Source organism: Pimephales promelas, chromosome 2 (assembly GCF_988280905.1).
Source record: "Pimephales promelas chromosome 2, fPimPro1.hap1.1, whole genome shotgun sequence".
In the NCBI taxonomy this organism is placed as follows: domain Eukaryota; kingdom Metazoa; phylum Chordata; class Actinopteri; order Cypriniformes; family Leuciscidae; genus Pimephales; species Pimephales promelas.
Genome location: NC_142770.1, coordinates 36,414,525 through 36,436,587, shown reverse-complemented (window position 1 = coordinate 36,436,587; position 22,063 = coordinate 36,414,525). Strand labels below are relative to the sequence as shown.

The following is a 22,063-nucleotide window of genomic DNA, read 5'->3' as shown; positions in this document are numbered from 1 at the left end:
TAAAATCACCCTGACAATGAGATGCCTTCACAGACACAACCCCGGATGCAGTATCAACACCTTCTAAATACGTTCTACCTGAAAACTGAGCTACAGCTGCACTGGTGCTTGCCTGTTCAACCTGTAAATAATCATTCATGAAATTAGGCTGCTGGTCAAAATTAGTGTAATAGAATCAGTATGAAATTTTAAATCGCACTTCATGCTGTTTGGGACAAAGGCATTTTTACTAAACAGTTCTAGAAAAACGTAACTAAAAAACTAAAGAAAAGGGCATTTGTACACAGTATGTGTGCACAAATGACAAATGCAAAAATTGTTGTTTGAAAATTGCATTTTATTAGGGGTGTAACTATACACTTATCTAACACTTGCCGATAATTATGGGTTCACGTGAACTAGGGATGGGCATGATTAATCGACGATCGATTACTGATCATTAAGAACTTCGTCGATCACGTTAATTTGTTACCGATTATCATTAAACTAATGCTGCTGCGTTGCGTAGTGTAAGTGGAAAGTAAACGTTTTCCCCGGGCTGGTCATGTTAGAGCGGAGGTACCTGTGCATCCCACCGGCAACATCAGTCCCCTCATCAGAGCGGTGTTTTCAGCGGCTGGACTGAAGCATTTGTTTACATTTGACGTGTCCGCACGAGCTTGAAGGTGCACGCGGCAAAAATATAAACACCTCGTCCGTTTGGGGAGGTATGTGTGCCGCGCGCAGTTTGCAGAGACTTGCGCTGAAGAGCCAGGAGAAAGTGCAAACAAGGCTTGACGGTCACCATGAAGGTTGCGGGCGCGTCTGACCCCAGATCATGTCATCAACATGCTTATCTTTCTCAATAAAAGACAGTAGACTGGAACGGAAGCTATATGTGAGTTATTTTTCATGAGGCTTTAAGTAGCCTAGCCTAATTTGTAGGCTAATCTCCCTCATCCTTTCTCGACTCTGTGCCTTGGATAGTTGAGTTACATTTTGACAAAACCGGTCAGATCTAAATATTAATGTTTTTGGTCAAGTTATTATTTTTTTTTTATTATTATTTTGGAACAAACGAGGGTCTCACGAGGGCCAACTAGCAGCTGCAGGTTCAGTTGCGTTAGAGCACCGCCGCGCATATCTTCAAATTTAGCCTAACCGAACGCCCAGTTTAACTGCTACAAGTTGATCATCTTGAAATAAAGATCTAATCGATGAAAAACACGCTGTATTTTTGTATTTTCATTGCATTTTTTATTTATAAAAAGTTAAATAAATAATAAATTTGAATATGAAAATATTAATGATTAATCGATAGTCGATCGTTAATTTTTCCGACGATCGACTAAGAAAATTTAATCGAATGCCCATCCCTAACATGAACAAGATCAGATGATATTTTAACACTATTGTTAAGAAATCTTTAATGATGTATGAGTGGAAAAATTGTCTTTTATCTGACTTTAAGTCACAAAATGCTAAACAATGAAGCTGCATTTTTTTATCTAATCTGAGACGGTCACTAGGTTTGCTGTGATAGTTGGTGTTCAGCCGATACACCGGTTTACCTACAAAAAAAAAAAACCCAGTCTTGGCAAGTATTTTAATGTTAATCAAACAAAAGACAAATACATGACTCACAGCTCTTGACTAAATAGGCTACTTTTTTAACATTATAAAAAGATCAATCTATATTTCATTTATACAGTAATGAATATGCAGTGTTTTTTTCACATTTGATTACTTTTTTTCAAATTTCTGTACATGTTGGATTGGTTGGAAAGGATTTGATTAATTTGTTATATTATTACACACTGCTTACTTGTCTTAAATAATGTTTCAAATTCACCTTAATTCAGCAACATCTGGATAGTCTTTGCCCATATAAGAGATTAATAAAGTGCAATCGTGACAGTCCTAGTCCCAAGAATAAGGGTGGCCTGAAATGAGCATGTTGCAAGACACAGATATCAATAGTACCTGGTTAATCCTGGAGGGTCTGGTCTGTTCATCCTCCAGGTCGAACTTCCTCCAACGAATTTTTTGAGCCTGTGATCTCTTTCCTCTCCGCGGCATCCTGTAAAATATGAAGAGATAAAAAGAAAAAAATTTCTTGTCAACTATATCTGACCAGAGGGGTCAAGTAACGAAGTACAAATAATTTATTACCTTACTTAAATAGAAATTTAAGGTATCTATACTTTACTGGTGTAATTATTTTTCAGCCTACTTTTTAATTCTACTTCTTACATTTTCAAGCAATTATCTGTACTTTCTACTCCTTACATTTTAAAATAGCCTTGTTACTCTGATTTAATTTCGGCATGTTGAGTGTGTGTGTGTGTGTGAGAGAGAGAGAGAGAGAGAGAGAGAGAGAGAGAGAGAGAGAGAGAGAGATGAGTGTGTTAGTGTGAGATAGATAGTGTTTGTGTGTGTGTGTGTGTGAGAGAGAGAGAGAGAGGGGAGAGAGAAAGAGAAGAGTCTGTTGAGTTTCTTGAGTTGATACTTCAACATCTACAGAGATATTTTTAAACCCTAGTATCTATACTTTTACTTAAGCAATGAATGTGAAAACTTTTGACACCTCTGTATCTAACTAACTCACTTATTTGAGTGAATTACGCTGTAGTAAAATCTGTACATTTAAAATTTAAAGTATTACATTAATAAAATCGACTTAATTGTTAGTCAAAATCATTTTAACAGGACATTCTCCCTTTGATAGGCACATACTTTGAAAGTTATCCCGGTGTCACAGCTGTTGAGCCTGAAGAGAGAAAACCTGTAGTACTCTCAGGAAGAAAAACAAACAGTTAAACAACAATGAAAGAGAGAATGAATGTAAACTTGTATTTTCTTTCTTTTTTTTTTTCTTTTTTTTTTTTGGGAGGGGGGGGGCTTGGGGTTGGGGGTAAGAAATTAAATGAACTGCTCTCTGTGGAAAACGCCAAACACAAGGAACCTGCAAAGAAACAAAACAGAACCAGACATATTAGGGCACAGGGACTACAATTATGGTGATGTAATAAAAATGTCATAGTACAGATTAAGAAACCATATACTAACCAAGGAGATAAGTGCAGCAGAAAATGTGCTCTGATCAGTCAGTCTGAAAAACAACGATGACAACATAATGAAAAATTAGTAAACTCGAGTCAACTATGCATAATTTCTTTGCATGTTCTATATTCATTATTTTACTGTATAGAATATAATTTATGAAATGTATCTCAATAATGTTTTTTCCCCCCCTTGAAATTCTATCATATTTTCAAGAACCAGATTTAAGTAAAATATGTGGCCTAAAACCTGTAGTGGACTGTCCATCCATCCAGTTTTACTATATAGGACCAGTGGTTTGGAGAACGGTTTGGTAATTAATTATTTGTTTCATAAACAAAACAGTTTTTATAGCTTAATTTTTGAACGATTTTCTTATCAAGAAGACCAATCTGAAACATTTTGTATGTGGCCATGTCCATAAATTAAACCCTTACCTCAAAATGCAGTAAGGAATGAAAACAGTATTCTGAAACAGAGAAACAAGAGTGTCATAAAACTCATCACCACACTCATAACCCATTTAAATTGAACTTTCATTGCTGAACATTTTCAACTCACTCCAGTCAAATCGAAATGATGTTTTTGGCAATTTCTACATTTTTGGTAATTTTCTAAAAAAAAAAAAAAAAAATCTACACATTGTCAAATAAATGTGTAAATAAGCGCCCCCTAAATGCGCAGCAGTCATGCACATCAATCACCGATCAAATAAGGCTTTTATAAAATCATTTAAATACAGGAAAACCCATGAAACAAAGCGATCTACAGTGTAAAATGAAAATCTTACATTATATTTGCACTGTGGTTAGGCCTAGATCATTCTATCAGTGAGCACGCACTGAAATCAGTTCTCACTGGAATTCTTCACCGGAGACTAATCTAACCTCCTTTGATTGGACGTTGCTTTTTTAAACTCAGCAGAAACGCATGTGATTGGCTGTGCTGCTCAAAGCATGATTTGTGTAACAAATGGCGCAGATATACCATCAACCATGTGACCGCAAGGCGCGAAAGCAAGGTTCCCTCCCTCACGACATATTAAGTTAGCCAGTAAAACACTCATGGAACTCCCGTTATATTAAATAAAGCAAACTAGAGCAAAATTAATTTCTTACATGTGCACTTTGTTGTTTATGAATAGAGAATTCTGTCAGTGAGCACTGGAATCGGTTGTCACCGGATTCTTCACCGACTAATGTTGGCCTTTGATTAGGCCGAACTGTAAGATGCAGAAACTTTGACGCTGCCTTTGACATAAGCGACCAGCAGCAGTCGACAATTTTCATTCAAATATCTATGCATGAAAGTAAAATAACGGAGATTATACCACAAGTATATTACATCACCAAGTAAACTAAAGATAGTGAGGATGCTGTATTAGCTTAAAATAAGCGCCAAAATGAACTCATCACACAGTGATTAAGCTAATATAAGCTAAACAGCAAAACTCAAAGAGAGTAATATCCATCAGACACACACAAATATCATGTTTGAATGATAGTGTTCTAGCTGTACACATAACGTTAACTTTTCATGCATTCTTCTCTTTACAGAGAGAAATGTAGCTTCAAATGTTAACAAAAACAATATTATTTTTATATATTATTCATATTATATTATACAATATTATTCATATTATAATAAGAATAATATTACCTATTTTTAATTCAAATAAAGAGCTGAATTTGACAATACAAGGCTTTATAAAACAGCATATGAGATCGACCGCTCCACTTACCTGAAGAGAATAATGTGGGCCGTTCATCAGCTCTGCTCCGTTGAAGAGTCGATCTCGCAGCCAATCAGCAGCGAGCTTTGATTGTACAACCAATAACATCGCACCTTGCAGTGATGAATCGGTCATCATGAACGATTCGTTCAGTGTGAACAAATCTTTAATATGACTCGGAAATACCGAGTTCGAATCTATGGTTCGAATGTGTCCGAAACCGCTCATTGATTCACTAATCTGCAAGGAGTGGACGAAATGAAATGTATCACAAGTGTATTTTCGACCACGTAGTGTTTATTTTATGTTTCAGACATTTAAATACACATAAGTACCAGCAAATATAAATTTTGAGTTTGTAAAATACACACACTGACGTCTGTGGACGCGGTGTGTCACGTGATAAGCAATGACAAGTCACCATGGAAACATTAAAGTGTCAGTTTCTAAATAATGGTCACCTGGAAAAACTTTAAATATTTTAAACTTATGTGTGAAAGGTTTGAAAAAAAAACCCCAGAACTTAACAATGGTAAATTATTACTTTATATATTTATTATTTTTAGTAAATTTGAGTTTTTTGTTGTGAGAAACTCACACTCACGGAAGACGTTGAGCGCCCTCAGGCGACCGTTATGATCATTGATCATATAGTCTTTATTATGTCTATCAATGGTTATAATTGCATTCAAATGACTACGCAGCCTAAAGATGATCTATGAATATTTTTAACTCAGCCACCAATTTATCATCACTTTCTTGCAGTTTTTATTAAAACACCTAGCTGTTAGTAAAACACATGAAATTGAGTTAATGTTTAAATTATATATTTTAATAATAAAAATAATCAACCTATATTATTTACCTTATTAATGTAATTGCACTTTAAAATGCATCTATATAATATTGTCTCTATATTTAAATGTTTTATTCAAGTAATGATTAAAAAAGGAGAAAAAAACTAAAATTAGTTGTCTGTTGTTGTTTCATATTTATTTACTCACGTGTACCGTCAAATTATTGTATAAACACAATATCACACTCGTAGTTGTGTGATATTACTGTATATCAGCACGCTGTTATTACCTACGGCTGTGATTAGGGTGTTCTGAGTGGTTGCTAGGGTGTTGCTAGGTGGTTGCTAGGGGGTTGCTAATGTGTTCTAGATGGTTGCTAGGTGGTTGCTAGGGTATTATGGGTGGTTGCTAGGGTTTTCTGGGTGGTTGCTAGGTGGTTGCTAGGGTGTTCTGGGTGGTTGCTAGGGTGTTGCTAGGTGGTTGCTAGAGTGTTCTGGGTGGTTGCTGGGGTGTTGCTAGGTGGTTGCTAGGGTGTTCGTAGGCGGTTGCTAGGGTCTTCTGGGTGGTTGCTAGGGTGTTCTGGGTGGTTGCGAGGGTGTTGCTAGGGTATTCTGGATGGTTGCTAGGTGGTTGCAAGCTTATTATGGGTGGTTGCTAGGGTGTTCTGGGTGGTTGCTAGGCGGTTGCTATGGTGTTCTGGGTGGTTGTTAGGGTGCTGCTAGGTGGTTGCTAGGGTGTTATGGGTGGTTGCTATGGTATTTTAGGTGGTTGCTATGGTATTCTGGGTGGTTGCTATGGTGTTACTAGGTGGTTGGTAGTGTTCACATATGGTTACTATAGAGTTTTTTATGATGTTCATGGCATGATTTAGCACTTAGCTAATCAATATTAGCATGTAGCTATTCACAGCTAGCATGTTTAGCATTTTGAAAGTTCTGTGTGCTAGCATGAGTGAAAAGAGCCAACCCCCATCTCTATACGATGTTTTGATGCAGAGATGTAGGTCTTACAAAATGGTTGTTAGGGTACTCTGTTTGGTTGCTAGGGAGTGGCTTGGCAGCTGCCAATCATGAAGCTCAAAAGTCAATGTGAATGTATAAACCAACCCCCATCTCTATACGATGTTTTGGTGCAGAGATATAAGTCTTACAAAATGGTTGCTAGGGTACTGTTTTTGGTTGCTAGGGAATGGCTTGGCAGCTGCCAATCATGAAACTCCAAAGGCTGCTTGTCAGTATGAATGATATAAACCAACCCCAATCTCTATACGATGTTCTGATGTAGAGATGTAGTTCTTGTAAAATGGTTGCTAGGGTACTCTGTTTGGTTGCTAGGTAGTGGCTTGGCAGCTGCCAAACATGAATCTCCAAAGGCTGCCTGTCAGTATGATTGATATAATACAACTCCCATGCCTCTGTGACATTCAGAATGGAAGATATCCCTCTTTAGATTTTGGTTGCTAAGGTGCTCGACAATGGTTGCTAGGGCATGGCCAGAAAGTGTTGAGGTGATTCATGATTGGCTGTTTGCTGGCCCGAGTCAAACGAACCCACCCTCATGTTTCTATGACACTTCTATCCTGAGATATCCCTTTGATCTCTTTTAATGGAAGTCTATGGGAGTTGTTACTAAGGTGCTCTAAATGGTTGCTAGGGCGTGGCTTAATAGCTTCACAATGATCCTGAGAGACTGATTGGTCGTCTGAGTAAAATGAGACCGCCCCCTTGTCTCTATGACACTGTGATCCAGAGCTATGTTCAATACAAAATCCCTATGCAATTTACCATAGTAGGAAAAACACATGCATTTGATGGGACGTCCCTCACCATAGTAAGTCAATGGGGAAAACTTTGGGCAGCTCCTGCCCCCCAGGGGTGCAACTTTTACCCCATTGTGAGGTATGTTCTTAAAGAGCCTGCCAGCCTCTTCAAATGTGGCAAATCACACATTTGTCCGAAATCCTCGTTCGGAGCTACGAGTCGTCAAAGTTTGTCTCAATGTTAAGTCTATGGGATTTTTTGGAAATTTGTTCGCCCCTGGGGCGAACACCGTACCCCTGATCTCTTATAAAATTCATATGACACTTCTCCTCAATAGGCCGCACGATTTGATGCCTCATTTATGTGTCTGTGACAAAAACTGTGGACGTAGGAGTGCTCCAAACTTTTTCCTGGAATAGTAAAATGCTATACTAGAAAATTTCAATGGGAAAAATATTTGGGGAGCTCCTGCCCCCAAGGGGTGCAACTTTTACCCCATTGTGAGGTATTTTCTTACAGAGCCTGCCACCCTCTTCAAATGTGGTAAATTACACATTTCTGCGAAATTCTCGCTCAGAGCTATGAGTCGCCAAAATTTGTCGTAATGTTAAGTCTATGGGATTTTTTGGGCCGTTTTTCGCCCCTGGGGCGACCATCGTACCCCTGATCGCTTAGAAAAGTCATAGCACACCATTCCCGAACAGGCCGCACGTTTTGACAACTCATTCATGGGTCTGTGACAAAAACTGCGGGAGGAGTAGCGTGCCGAAAAAGTGTCCGGAAGAAGAATAAGAATAACTAGAATGTACATTTCCAGAGGAAAATGTGAAGTGGTGCTTGCAGTGGCAAAAAGCTCGCTCGGTTGCTAGAGTGTGGCACAGAATTGCATATGAGGCAACAACCATGTCTGTACGATGTTCTGGTGCTGAGATGTGGCTTATTCATGTGTTTGTAGGGTTACTAGGGTACCCTATATGGTTGCTATGGTGTGATTATACAGTTTATGAGTTAATATTTAAAGACTAGTTGACAGTCTGAGTCAAAAAAAGGCAATATCCATGTTTCTTCTATTTTCTGGAGCTGAGATATGGCTTGAATATGTTGTTTTATGGTTGCTAGGCTGACCTAAGTGGTTGCTAGGGCGTGAATATGAAGTTACTATGTCACTACTTGTTGGCTGCATGATAGGCTGAGTCAAATGAGCCCAACCCCAAGTCTCTATGACCTTCTGGTCAAAAGATATGATCTCACAAATTTGGTGCCAATGTTAAGTCTATGGGACTTTTTTCGGTTGATTTATCGCCCGCCAGACGAACATCGTACAACCGATCGCTTAGAAAAGTCATAGCACACCTCTCCTCAATGACTGGGTCGATTTGACACCACATTCATGGATCTACGACAATAAATGCGGAAGGAGTAGCGTGCCAAAGTTTTGTCTTGGAGAATAGTATTCACAACACTAGAATGTACATTTCCAGACGAAAATGTGAAGTGGTGCTTGCAGTGGCAAAAAGCTCGCTCGGTTGCTAGGGTGTTCTGGGTGGTTGCTAGGGTTTTGGTAGGTGGTTGCTAGGGTGTTCTGGGTGGTTGCTAGGGTGTTGCTAGGTGTTCTGGTTGGTTGCTAGGGTGTTGCTAGGCGGTTGCTAGGGTGTTCTGTGTGGTTGCTAGGGTGTTGCTAGGTGGTTGCTAGGGTATTCTTGGTGGTTGCTAGGGTGTTCTGGGTGGTTGCTAGGGTGTTGCTAGGCGGTTGCTAGGGTGTTCTGGGTGGTTAATATGGTGTTGCTAGGTGGTTGCTATGGTATTCTGGGTGGTTGCTATGGTGTTACTAGGTGGTTGGTAGTGTTCACATATGGTTACTATAGAGTTTTTATAACATTCATGGCATGATTTAGCACTTAGCTAATCAATATTAGCATGTAGCTATTCACTGCTAGCATGTGTAGCATGTAGCAAGTCATGTTTGCTAACATGAGTAAAAAGAGCCAAACCCCATCTCTATACGATGTTTTGATGCAGAGATATAGGTCTTGAAAAACGGTTGCTAGGGTACTCTGTTTGGTTGCTAGGGAGTGGCTTGGCAGTTGCCAATCATGAACCTCCAAAGTCAATGTGAATGTATAAACCAACCCCCATCTCTTTACGATGTTTTGATGCAGAGATATAGGTCTTGAAAAATGGTTGCTGGGGTACTCTGTTTGGTTGCTAGGGAGTGGCTTGGCAGCTGCCAATCATGAAACTCCAAAGGCTGCTTGTCAGTATGAATTATATAAACCAACTCCCATGCCTCTATGACATTCAGAATGGAAGATATCCCTCTTAGGATTTTGGTTGCTAAGGTGCTCGATAATGGTTGCTAGGGCACTGCCAGTAAGTGTTGAGGTAATTCAGGATTGGCTGTTTGCTGGACCAAGTCAAACGAGACCACCCTCATGTTTCTATGACACTTATATCCTGAGATATCCCTTTGATCTCTTTTAATGGAAGTCTATGGGAGTTGTTGCTAAGGTGCTCTAAATGGTTACTAGGGCGTGGCTTAATAGCTTCACAATGATCCTGAGAGACTGATTGGTCGTCTGAGTAAAATGAGCCCGCCCCCTTCTCTCTATGACACTGTGATCCAGAGCTATGTTCAATACAAAATCCCTATGCAATTTACCATAGTAGGAAAAACACATGCATTTGATGGGACGTCCTTCACCATAGTAAGTCAATGGGGAAAAGTTTGGGCAGCTCCTGCCCCCCAGGGGTGCAACTTTTACCCCATTGTGAGGTATATTCTTACAGAGCCTGCAAGCCTCTTCAAATGTGGAAAATCACACATTTTTCCGAAATCGTTGTTCGGAGCTATGAGTCGTCAAAGTTTGTCTCAATGTTAAGTCTATGGGATTTTTTGGAAATTTGTTCGCCCCTGGGTCGAACACCGTACCCCCGATCTCTGATAAAAGTGATAGGACACTTCTCTTCAATAGGCCGCACGATTTGATGCCTCATTCATGGGTCTGTGACAAAAACTGTGGACGTAGGAGTGCGCCAAACTTTTTCCTGGAATAGTATAATGCTATACTAGAAATTTTAAATAACATTGGGGTCAATGGGGGAAAATTTGGGCAGCTCCTGCCCCCCAGGGGTGCAACTTTTACCCCATTGTGAGGTATGTTCTTACAGAGCCTGTCAGCCTCTTCAAATGTGGTAAATCACAGGCTTCTGTGAAATCCTCGCTCGGAGCTATGAGTCGTCAAAGTTTGTCGCAATGTTAAGTCTATGGGATTTTTGGGAAATTTGTTCGCCCTTCGGGCGAACATCGTACCCCCGATCGCTTAGAAAAGTCATAGCACACCATTCCCGAATATTCTGCACGATTTGAGACCTCATTCATGGGTGTGTGACAAAAACTGCGGGAGGAGTAGCGTGCCAAACTTTTGGGCCGACTCAAAAAACACAATAGTAATAGTGTTGCCTTGCTTTCAGCAAGCACCACTAATAAGAATAATAAATAACATTGGGGTCTATGGGGAAAATTTGGGCAGCTCCTGCCCCCCAGGGGTGCAACTTTTACCCAATTGTGAGGTATGTTCTTGCAGAGCCTGTCAGCCTCTTCAAATGTGGTAAATCGCAGGCTTCTGCAAAATCCTCGCTCGGAGCTATGAGTCGTCAAAGTTTGTCGCAATGTTAAGTCTATGGGATTTTTGGGAAATATGTTCGCCCTTCGGGCGAACATCGTACCCCCGATCGCTTAGAAAAGTCATAGCACACCATTCCCGAATAATCCGCACGTTTTGAGACCTCATTCATGGGTGTGTGACAAAAACTGCGGGAGGAGTAGCGTGCCAAACTTTTGGGCCGACTCAAAAAACACAATAGTAATAGTGTTGCCTTGCTTTCAGCAAGCACCACTAATAAATAACATGGGGGTCTATGGGGGAATATTTGGGCAGCTCCTGCCCCCCAGGGGTGCAACTTTTACCCCATTGTGAGGTATTTTCTTACAGAGCCTGTCAGCCTCTTCAAATGTGGTAAATCGCAGGCTTCTGTGAAATTCTCGCTCGGAGCTATGAGTCGTCAAAGTTTGTCGCAATGTTAAGTCTATGGGATTTTTGGGAAATTTGTTCGCCCTTCGGGCGAACATCGTACCCCCGATCGCTTAGAAAAGTCATAGCACACCATTCCCGAATATTCCGCACGTTTTGAGACCTCATTCATGGGTGTGTGACAAAAACTGCGGGAGGAGTAGCGTGCCAAACTTTTGGGCCGACTCAAAAAACACAATAGTAATAGTGTTGCCTTGCTTTCAGCAAGCACCACTAACTAGAATGTACATTTCCAGAGGAAAATGTGAAGTGGTGCTTGCAGTGGCAAAAAGCTCGCTCGGTTGCTAGGGTGTTCTGGGTGGTTGCTAGGGTGTTCTGGGTGGTTGCTAGGGTGTTGCTAGGTGGTTGCTAGGGTGTTCTGTGTGGTTGCTAGGGTGTTGCTAGGCGGTTGCTAGGGTGTTCTGGGTGGTTGCTATGGTGTTGCTAGGTGGTTGCTAGGGTGTTCTGAGTGGTTGCTAGGGTGTTGCTAGGTGGTTGCTAAGGTGTTCTAGGTGGTTTCTAGGGTGTTATAGATGGTTGCCAGGGTGTTGCTAGGTGGTTGCTAGGGTGTTCTAGGTGGTTGCTAGAGTGTGGCTATGTGGTTGCTAGGGTGTTCTATGTGGTTGCCAGGGTGTTGCTAGGCGGTTGCTAGGGTGTTCTGGGTGGTTGCTAGGGTGTTATAGATGGTTGCTAGGGTATTGGTAGGTGGTTGCTAGGGTGTTCTGGGTGGTTGCTAGGGTGTTCTGTGTGGTTGCTAGGGTGTTGCTAGGCGGTTGCTAGGGTGTTCTGTGTGGTTGCTAGGGTGTTGCTAGGTGGTTGCTAGGGTATTCTTGGTGGTTGCTAGGGTGTTGCTAGGTGGTTGCTATGGTATTCTGGGTGGTTGCTATGGTGTTACTAGGTGGTTGGTAGTGTTCACATATGGTTACTATAGAGTTTTTATAACATTCATGGCATGATTTAGCACTTAGCTAATCAATATTAGCATGTAGCTATTCACTGCTAGCATGTGTAGCATGTAGCAAGTCATGTTTGCTAACATGAGTAAAAAGAGCCAAACCCCATCTCTATACGATGTTTTGATGCAGAGATATAGGTCTTGAAAAACGGTTGCTAGGGTACTCTGTTTGGTTGCTAGGGAGTGGCTTGGCAGCTGCCAATCATGAAGCTCCAAAGTCAATGTGAATGTTTAAACCAACCCCCATCTCTATACGATGTTTTGATGCAGAGATATAGGTCTTGCAAAACGGTTGCTAGGGTACTCTGTTTGGTTGCTAGGGAGTGGCTTGGCAGCTTCCAATCATGAAGCTCCAAAGTCAATGTGAATGTATAAACCAACCCCCATCTCTATACGATGTTCTGATGCAGAGATGTAGGCCTTGCAAAATGGTTGCTAGGGTACTCTTTTTGGTTGCTAGGGAGTGGCTTGGCAGCTGCCAATCATGAATCTCCAAAGGCTGCTTGTCAGTATAATTGATATAATACAACTCCCAAGCCTGTATGACATTCACAATGGAAGATATCCCTCTTTAAAATTTGGTTGCTAAGGTGCTCGATAATGGTTGCTAGGGTGTGGCCAGAAATTGTTGAGGTGATTCATGATTGGCTGTTTGCTACCCCGAGTCAAACGAGACCACCCTTGTGTTTCTATGACACTTCTATCCGGAGATATCCCTTTGATCTCTTTCAATGGAAGTCTATGGGAGTTGTTGCTAAGGTGCTCTATATGGTTGCTAGGGCGTGGCTTGATAGCATCACAATGATCCTGAGAGACTGATTGGTCGTCTGAGTAAAATGAGCCCGCCCCCTTGTCTCTATGACACTGTGATCCAGAGCTATGTTCAATACAAAATCCCTATGCAATTTACCATAGTAGGAAAAACACATGCATTTGATGGGACGTCCTTCACCATAGTAAGTCAATGGGGAAAACTTTGGGCAGCTCCTGCCCCCCAGGGGTGCAACTTTTACCCCATTGTGAGGTATATTCTTACAGAGCCTGCAAGCCTCTTCAAATGTGGAAAATCACACATTTTTCCGAAATCGTTGTTCGGAGCTATGAGTCGTCAAAGTTTGTCTCAATGTTAAGTCTATGGGATTTTTTGGAAATTTGTTCGCCCCTGGGGCGAGCACCGTACCCCTGATCTCTTATAAAATTCATTTGACACTTCTCCTCAATAGGCCGCACGATTTGATGCCTCATTCATGGGTCTGTGACAAAAAATGTGGACGTAGGAGTGCTCCAAACTTTTTCCTGGAATAGTAAAATGCTATACTAGAAAATTTCAACGGGAAAAATTTTTGGGGAGCTCCTGCCCCCCAGGGGTGCAACTTTTACCCCATTGTATGGTATTTTCTTACAGAGCCTGTCAGCCTCTTCAAATGTGGTAAATTGCAAGTTTCTGCGAAATCCTCGCTCAGAGCTATGACTCGTCAAATTTTTTCGCCATGTTAAGTCTATGGGATTTTTTTTTGGGCTGTTTTTCGCCCCTGGGGCGACCATCGTACCCCCGATCGCTTAGAAAAGTCATAGCACACCTCTCCTTAATGAGCTGGTCGATTTGACACCTCACCCATGGGTCTGTGACAAAATCTGCGGGAGGAGTAGCGAACCAAAAAACGGCGGAACAATAAGAATAAGAATAAGAATAAGAATAATAAATAACATTGGGGTCAATGGGGAAAATTTGGGCAGCTCCTGCCCCCCAGGGGTGCAACTTTTACCCCATTGTATGGTATTTTCTTACAGAGCCTGCCAGCCTCTTCAAATGTGGTAAATCGCAGGCTTCTGTGAAATTCTCGCTCGGAGCTATGATTCGTCAAAGTTTGTCGCAATGTTAAGTCTATGGGATTTTTGGGAAATTTGTTCGCCCTTCGGGCGAACATCGTACCCCCGATCGCTTAGAAAAGTCATAGCACACCATTCCCGAATATTCCGCACGTTTTGAGACCTCATTCATGGGTGTGTGACAAAAACTGCGGGAGGAGTAGCGTGCCAAACTTTTGGGCCGACTCAAAAAACACAATAGTAATAGTGTTGCCTTGCTTTCAGCAAGCACCACTAACTAGAATGTACATTTCCAGAGGAAAATGTGAAGTGGTGCTTGCAGTGGCAAAACTCACCACCCGGTTGCTAGGGTGTTATGGCTGGTTGCTATGGTGTTCTGGGTGGTTGCTAGGCGGTTGTTAGGGTATTCTGGGTGGTTGCTAGGGTGTTGCTAGGTGGTTGCTAGTGTGTTCTGGGTGGTTGCTAGGGTGTTCTGGGTGGTTGCTAGGGTGTTGCTAGGCAGTTGCTAGGGTGTTCTGAGTGGTTGCTAGGGTGTTGCTAGGTGGTTGCTAGGGTATTCTGGGTGGTTGCTAGGGTGTTCTTGGTGGTTGCTAGGGTGTTCTGGGTGGTTGCTATGGTGTTGTAAGGCGGTTGCTAGGGTATTCTGGGTGGTTGCTAGGGTGTTGCTAGCGTGTTCTGGGTGGTTGCTAGGTTGTTGCTAGGAGGTTGCTAGGATGTTCTGGTATAGGTGGTTGGTAGTTGTCACAGATGGTTACTATGAAGTTTGTAGCATTTTCTTGGCATGATTTAGCACTTAGCTAATCAATATTAGCATGTAGCTATTCTCTGCTAGCATGTGTAGCATGTAGCAAGTCATGTTTGCTAGCATGAGTAAAAAGAGCCAACCAGCATCTCTATACAATGTTTTGATGCAGAGATATAGGTCTTACAAAATGGTTGCTAGGGTACTCTGTTTGGTTGCTAGGGAGTGGCTTGGCAGCTGCCAATCATGAAGCTCCAAAGTCAATGTGAATGTTTAAACCAACCCCCATCTCTATACGATGTTTTGAGGCAGAGATATAGGTCTTGCAAAACGGTTGCTAGGGTACTCTGTTTGGTTGCTAGGGAGTGGCTTGGCAGCTGCCAATCATGAAGCTCCAAAGTCAATGTGAATGTATAAACCAACCCCCATCTCTATACAATGTTTTGATGCAGAGATATAGGTCTTGCAAAATGGTTGCTGGGTACTCTGTTTGGTTGCTAGGGAGTGGCTTGGCAGCTGCCAATCATGAATCTCCAAAGGCTGCTTGTCAGTATGAATGATATAATACAACTCCCATGCCTCTATGACATTCAGAATGGAAGATATCCCTCTTTGGATTTTGGTTGCTAAGGTGCTCTACAATGGTTGCTAGGGCGTTGCCAGTAAGTGTTGAGGTGATTCAGGATTGGCTGTTTGCTGGCCCAAGTCAAACGAGCCCACCCTCATGTTTCTATGACACTTATATCCTGAGATATCCATTTGATCTCTTTCAATGGAAGTCTATGGGAGTTGTTGCTAAGGTGCTCTAAATGGTTGCTAGGGCGTGGCTTAATAGCTTCACAATGATCCTGAGAGACTGATTGGTCATCTGAGTAAAATGAGCCCGCCCCCTTGTCTCTATGACACTCTGATCCAGAGCTATGTTCAATACAAAATCCCTATGCAATTTACCATAGTAGGAAAAACACATGCATTTGATGGGACGTCCTTCACCATAGTAAGTCAATGGGGAAACTTTGGGCAGCTCCTGCCCCCCAGGGGTGCAACTTTTACCCCATTGTGTGGTATGTTCTTAAAGAGCCTGCCAGCCTCTTCAAATGTGGCAAATCTCACGTTTGTCCGATATCCTTGTTTGGAGCTACGAGTCGTCAAAGTTTGTCTCAATGTTAAGTCTATGGGATTTTTTGGAAATTTGTTCGCCCCTGGGTCGAACACCGTACCCCCGATCTCTGATAAAAGTGATATGACACTTCTCCTCAATAGGCCGCACGATTTGATGCCTCATTCATGGGTCTGTGACAAAAACTGTGGACGTAGGAGTGCTCCAAACTTTTTCCTGGAATAGTAAAATGCTATACTAGAAAATTTTCAATGGGAAAAATTTGGGGAGCTCCTGCCCCCCAGGGGTGCAACTTTTACCCCATTGTGAGGTATTTTCTTAAAGAGCCTGTCAGCCTCTTCAAATGTGGTAAATTGCAAGTTTCTGCGAAATCCGATCTCAGAGCTATGACTCGTCAAATTTTTTCGCCATGTTAAGTCTATGGGATTTTTTTTGGCCGTTTTTCGCCCCTGGGGCGAACATCGTACCCCCGATCGCTTAGAAAAGTCATAGCACACCTCTCCTAAATAAGCCGGTCGATTTGACACCTCACCCATGGGTCTGTGACAAAATCTGCGGGAGGAGTAGCGAACCAAAAAGTGGCCAGAATAATAAGAAGAATAATAAATAACATGGGGGTCTATGGGGGAATATTTGGGCAGCTCCTGCCCCCCAGGGGTGCAACTTTTACCCCATTGTGAGGTATGTTCTTACAGAGCCTGTCAGCCTCTTCAAATGTGGTGAATCGCAGGCTTCTGTGAAATTCTCGCTCGGAGCTATGAGTCGTCAAAGTTTGTCGCAATGTTAAGTCTATGGGATTTTTGGGAAATTTGTTCGCCCTTCGGGCGAACATCGTACCCCCGATCGCTTAGAAAAGTCATAGCACACCATTCCCGAATAATCCGCACGTTTTGAGACCTCATTCATGGGTGTGTGACAAAAACTGCGGGAGGAGTAGCGTGCCAAACTTTTGGGCCGACTCAAAAAACACAATAGTAATAGTGTTGCCTTGCTTTCAGCAAGCACCACTAATAATAAATAACATGGGAGTCAATGGGGGAAAATTTGGGCAGCTCCTGCCCCCCAGGGGTGCAACTTTTACCCCATTGTGAGGTATGTTCTTACAGAGCCTGTCAGCCTCTTCAAATGTGGTGAATCGCAGGCTTCTGTGAAATTCTCGCTCGGAGCTATGAGTCGTCAAAGTTTGTCGCAATGTTAAGTCTATGGGATTTTTGGGAAATATGTTCGCCCTTCGGGCGAACATCGTACCCCCGATCGCTTAGAAAAGTCATAGCACACCATTCCCGAATATTCCGCACGTTTTGAGACCTCATTCATGGGTGTGTGACAAAAACTGCGGGAGGAGTAGCGTGCCAAACTTTTGGGCCGACTCAAAAAACACAATAGTAATAGTGTTGCCTTGCTTTCAGCAAGCACCACTAACTAGAATGTACATTTCCAGAGGAAAATGTGAAGTGGTGCTTGCAGTGGCAAAACTCACCACCCGGTTGCTAGGGTGTGGTACAGGATTGCATACGAGCCAACAATCATGTGTGTACGATGTTCTGGGGCTGAGATATGGCTTATTCGTGTGTTTGTGTGGTTACTAGGGTACCCTACATGGTTGCTATGGTGTGCTTATACAGTTTATAAGATGATATTTAAAGACTAGTTGACAGTCTGAGTCAAAAAAAGGCATAATCCATGTTTCTTCTATTTTCTGGAGATGAGATATGTCTTGAATATGTTGTTTTATGGTTGCCACTGCATGAAAAGTGGGATTTTCGTCAGTAAGCGGCACTGTAGATTGTCGTGGAAGTTCAGGTTTACGACTGCACACGGCAATTTACAGGTAACACTCAAAACTGCTGTGAATTGCCGGAAATTGACGTGGGCCTTGCTTGGCAGTTGTCCCCCCATTGTCCCCCCTTCTCCTAAATCTAGAGGAGGCTTTGACATGTAAATGAAAATGCTGTGAGCTATACACATGCAAATAAGGGTAGGGGAGTTTCACCCCAGGTAACATTTTTCTGAAAGGTATAACTTCATTCTAAGACAAGATCAGGCTCAGTATAACCTAATTGCTGTGTTTTTTTTGTTTTTTGAACATTGCACATAATGCACAACAATTACAACAATAACATGACATCCAAAAAGATAACAATCAACAAATAATAATTTCACAATAAATAAGAAACAAATACAAATAGGACAGAATTGAACAAATGAAATAAAAACAGGAAAGGGACTATCTCTATTGTGTATAATATTATGATTTAAGAGAAAGTTAGAAACCAGTAATTTGTACTATTTAAAGAAAGAAAATTAGCTTCAATTAGCTTCAATATTCTTTAGCAAATACAATTGTATCACTACATTTTTATCGATACATTTGAGAGACAGAATATACTGAAAACTAAAAATTAGACCAAAAAAAAAAAACTTCAAACAAGGTTTAGAATTATTCATTTTACTCTTATAAATATGAAATTTTCCTAATAAAATTATAAGATTCATCATAACATTTACGGAAGCAGTTTTCAAAATATATGATAACATCTTTGATGTTAATTCACAGTTATAAACAGATGTTTTTTGTTTTTGTTTTTTACAATTTTTTTGACTGGTTTATTTAATTTAAGTAACCTAATAAAGTTATTTATTTATGCATATATGTATTTTTACATTTCATGGTAGCCTATTTAGGTATATCCACCTTATTCCTAATTTAAAATGAACTAACAGCAGCAGAAAAGTCAAAGGACAGCCAACGACAGCCTTTCAACCTGAGTCAAAAACCAGTGAACGTAACTCTGATTGGCTGAGGCAGCATATCGTCATAATCCAACCTGTAACGTCAGCCACTCTGATTGGCTGAGGCAACGTGCCAGGCATGTGGCGTGTTTTTTAAGCAGAAAGTAACTACACAGATATTCAGCCTGCTTCGCCGTCTTGATCGCTGGGGAACCCATCTTTTCCTCTAAATTGAAGGTAAGTTCGTCCAGCTTAGTGAATTCTATGTCCATGTCTACTTATAGTTTTTGGTAGTTTAGCGTTTTTGTCTTAAACTTCACAAATCGGCTGTGATTACTGCCGCGAATGTCCAAGGGTGTTAACCTAACGGAACAGTTTTTTGTTTTGCGTTAGCTTGCTGCTCTTAATTCTTTTTTTGTTTCATTTCAATTTGAACAAATTTGGGACACTAAACTGTACGTTGGGTTGCACGTTGTTATCTGGCTGCAAGTTAGCTACCATTCTTTGATAGTAATCAAACTAACTCATTTACTCTGAATATCGTCAGAAATTATGAAAAAATAATAAGTGCCAGGGTCCTAAAACAAAGCGCGTAATGTGCTTGTATGCTCTAGTGTAGGCTATCCTTGTTTGTAAAATTGCATCACTTTGTGTGATGAGTGAAATCTTCAGATGTTTGGGATTTGTTTTGTCTCTCAGGGGCTGTTAGGAGTGAGGTGTCCTTCGCTGATGGGAGAAAAAACACCTAAATAAGGTAACGTTACGTGTTGTGATCTCATCCTCTTTTCTTTTGAACAGACCCCAGTCAAATAAAAAGTAAAACTAAACTAATTTGGATTAACGTCTGTGTTTATAGATGACTTTGAGCGTGAGACAGTGGTGAAAACGCCAAAGAGAACTGGAACATGGCATGTTATATTCAGTTATAAATGTTTGACCAAGTTTTTAAATATGTTATAAATCTGTTCAGTTTCATCATTTGATAATAACTTTTAAAACACATTTTTTTTTTGTGGTATAGATGCAGTGACTGAGACTGGGAGATGCAGTGACTGAAACCTGGTGGTAAGTGTTGATCTATTGGCAGTGGAGAAGACACTTTTAATAGACACCTTCTCTCTTGTGAGCTAGCAAACTTTGTTATTCTAATTAGAGCATTGTAAACATCACCAAATGTGTTCGTTTATTTCAGTGTTCCAGAAAAAGGTCCTGAAACTACTGGTCGACATCCGCCATCGCCTGAAGGAAACCAGGTAGTGGATGCAGAAGAAACATATTTTTGCTTACAAATGTGGGGACTTGGGGCAGATTGCCTTTGCATACATCTAAATCATTTGTCTTTTTCAACTTTGCAGAAGGGGTCATGAAATTCGGTTCCACAGCCACTGAGGTGTATGTACATCAAGGTGAACCTCAAGCACGTGTCGCAAAGACTTAAATTCACTTCGCCCTGATGAGCCAAGCCTACAGGACTTGAATTAAGAGTTTTAAAGGGATAGTTCACTTTGAAATTATTTTTTGAAATGTTTTGGCTTACGTCAAGGGCATCAGTCAGTCATATAATGGAAGTCTATGGGGATCTCTTAAAAGAGCATGCACAGAGAAGTACAAATTAAACATGATTTAATGAATCATAACTGTAAGTACACCTTGATGGCTTAAGATACGAGACGAGCGGTTTGTGTGAGAAAATGAACAGTGTGTGTATATATATATATATATGATCTGCGCATGCGGTGGAAACCGCCAGAAGCGATCTTGCACTGGTACGTCACTCATTGTTTACACAGATTTCGGAAGTTTTACTGTGAAGATCTAAACATATTAAGATGTATTGCATTTTGTGTATATCTAAATATATATATATACACACACACACACACACACACACACACACACACACACACATTTATACAATATAAATACTGTTTGTTTTCTTTCCCAAAACGCTCATTTCGTGTCTTAGTCAATCATTGTGTACTTAATTTATGAGTCATTAAATCATGTTTAATTTGGTCTTCTTTGTGCATGCTCTTTGAGGTGGTGACCATAGACCCGCATTATATGACTGACAGACAACAACAGCTTGACCTAAAAATATCAAAATTGAAAATACTGTGGAAACAAAACCACCTGCATCTTGGATGCCCTTGAGATAAGATAAAACATATCAAAAATTTATTTCAAAGTGAACCATACCTTTAAATTACATCCTTATTATTCGTTCATAATTCTGGCTCCACTGTACATTGTGTTTGATATATCTGGTGCCCAATTCTGATGCCATTCAGGGCAATTTATTTTTGAATAGAGATGCAATATATTATTGATTTATTTGTATAACTGTAGTGCTGTATGTATGTATGTTGTCCCATGTTTCCAGAGGGTGGAGGACATGTTTTCTGTGCTTTGAAAGATGTTCTCCTATGCTGTGTACATAGTTTTGTGTTTGTTCTAATAAAGCTATTTCTTTGAATAAACAGTATGTGGCAAATGTTCCTTTCCTCAATAAATTCATGTCCTTGATGGTAATAATAATTTAGTCCATAGGATAACAATGACATGAATAAACAACATAATAGCATATCATATGAACATGAATATATATATATATGATTATTATTATTATAATTTTATGTCGGCTGACCAATAGTAACAGATCTGCCAACCAATCACGAGTGATTTTCTTGTTTAAATGTAGTGAATTTCAACCAATACTGAGTGAGGAAATTCAAGCCATTCTCTGGCAAGGCGCGCGCAGTGCTGCTATTCATATGCTAATTAGGGCCATTCGCACCTCCGCGAGCGCTGCATGCATACGTCATGGTTCGTTTCCGTCAATATGTGGCACAGTGGAACGCGACGTTCACAGTCTGTAAATTGTCGTTAACTGCCGAAAATTAGGGAGATTTCCGGCAGTTTACGGGGACGAAAATCCCACTTTTCATGCAGTGTGCTAGGCTGCCCTAAGTGGTTGCTAGGGCATGAATATGAAGTTATTATGTCACTAATTGTTAGCTGCATGATAGGCCGAGTCAAAGAGCCCAACCCCAAGTTTCTACGACCTTCTGGTCAAAAGATATGATCTCACAAATTTGGTGCCAATGTTAAGTCTATGGGACTTTTTCTGTCCGATTTATCGCCCGCCAGACGAACATCGTACAACCGATCGCTTAGAAAAGTCATAGCACACCTCTCCTCAATGACCGGGTCGATTTGACACCACATTCATGGATCTACGACAATAAATGCGGGAGGAGTAGCGTGCCAAAGTTTTGTCTT

At 41.0% G+C, this 22,063-nt stretch overlaps 1 protein-coding gene and 1 long non-coding RNA gene across 2 annotated transcripts in view; one reads left to right on the top strand and one right to left on the bottom strand.

The window, feature by feature from the left end:
* LOC148997289 (uncharacterized) overlaps positions 1 to 22,063 on the bottom strand; it is a 406,394-nt gene that overhangs the window by 169,099 nt on the left and 215,232 nt on the right. The gene's annotated exons all lie outside the window — the stretch shown is intronic.
* LOC148997290 (uncharacterized) lies at positions 18,921 to 21,263 on the top strand. Its single transcript, XR_016146082.1, has 6 exons — positions 18,921 to 19,018; positions 19,481 to 19,535; positions 19,638 to 19,689; positions 19,803 to 19,846; positions 19,974 to 20,034; positions 20,137 to 21,263. It is a non-coding gene; the product is annotated as an uncharacterized LOC148997290 (long non-coding RNA).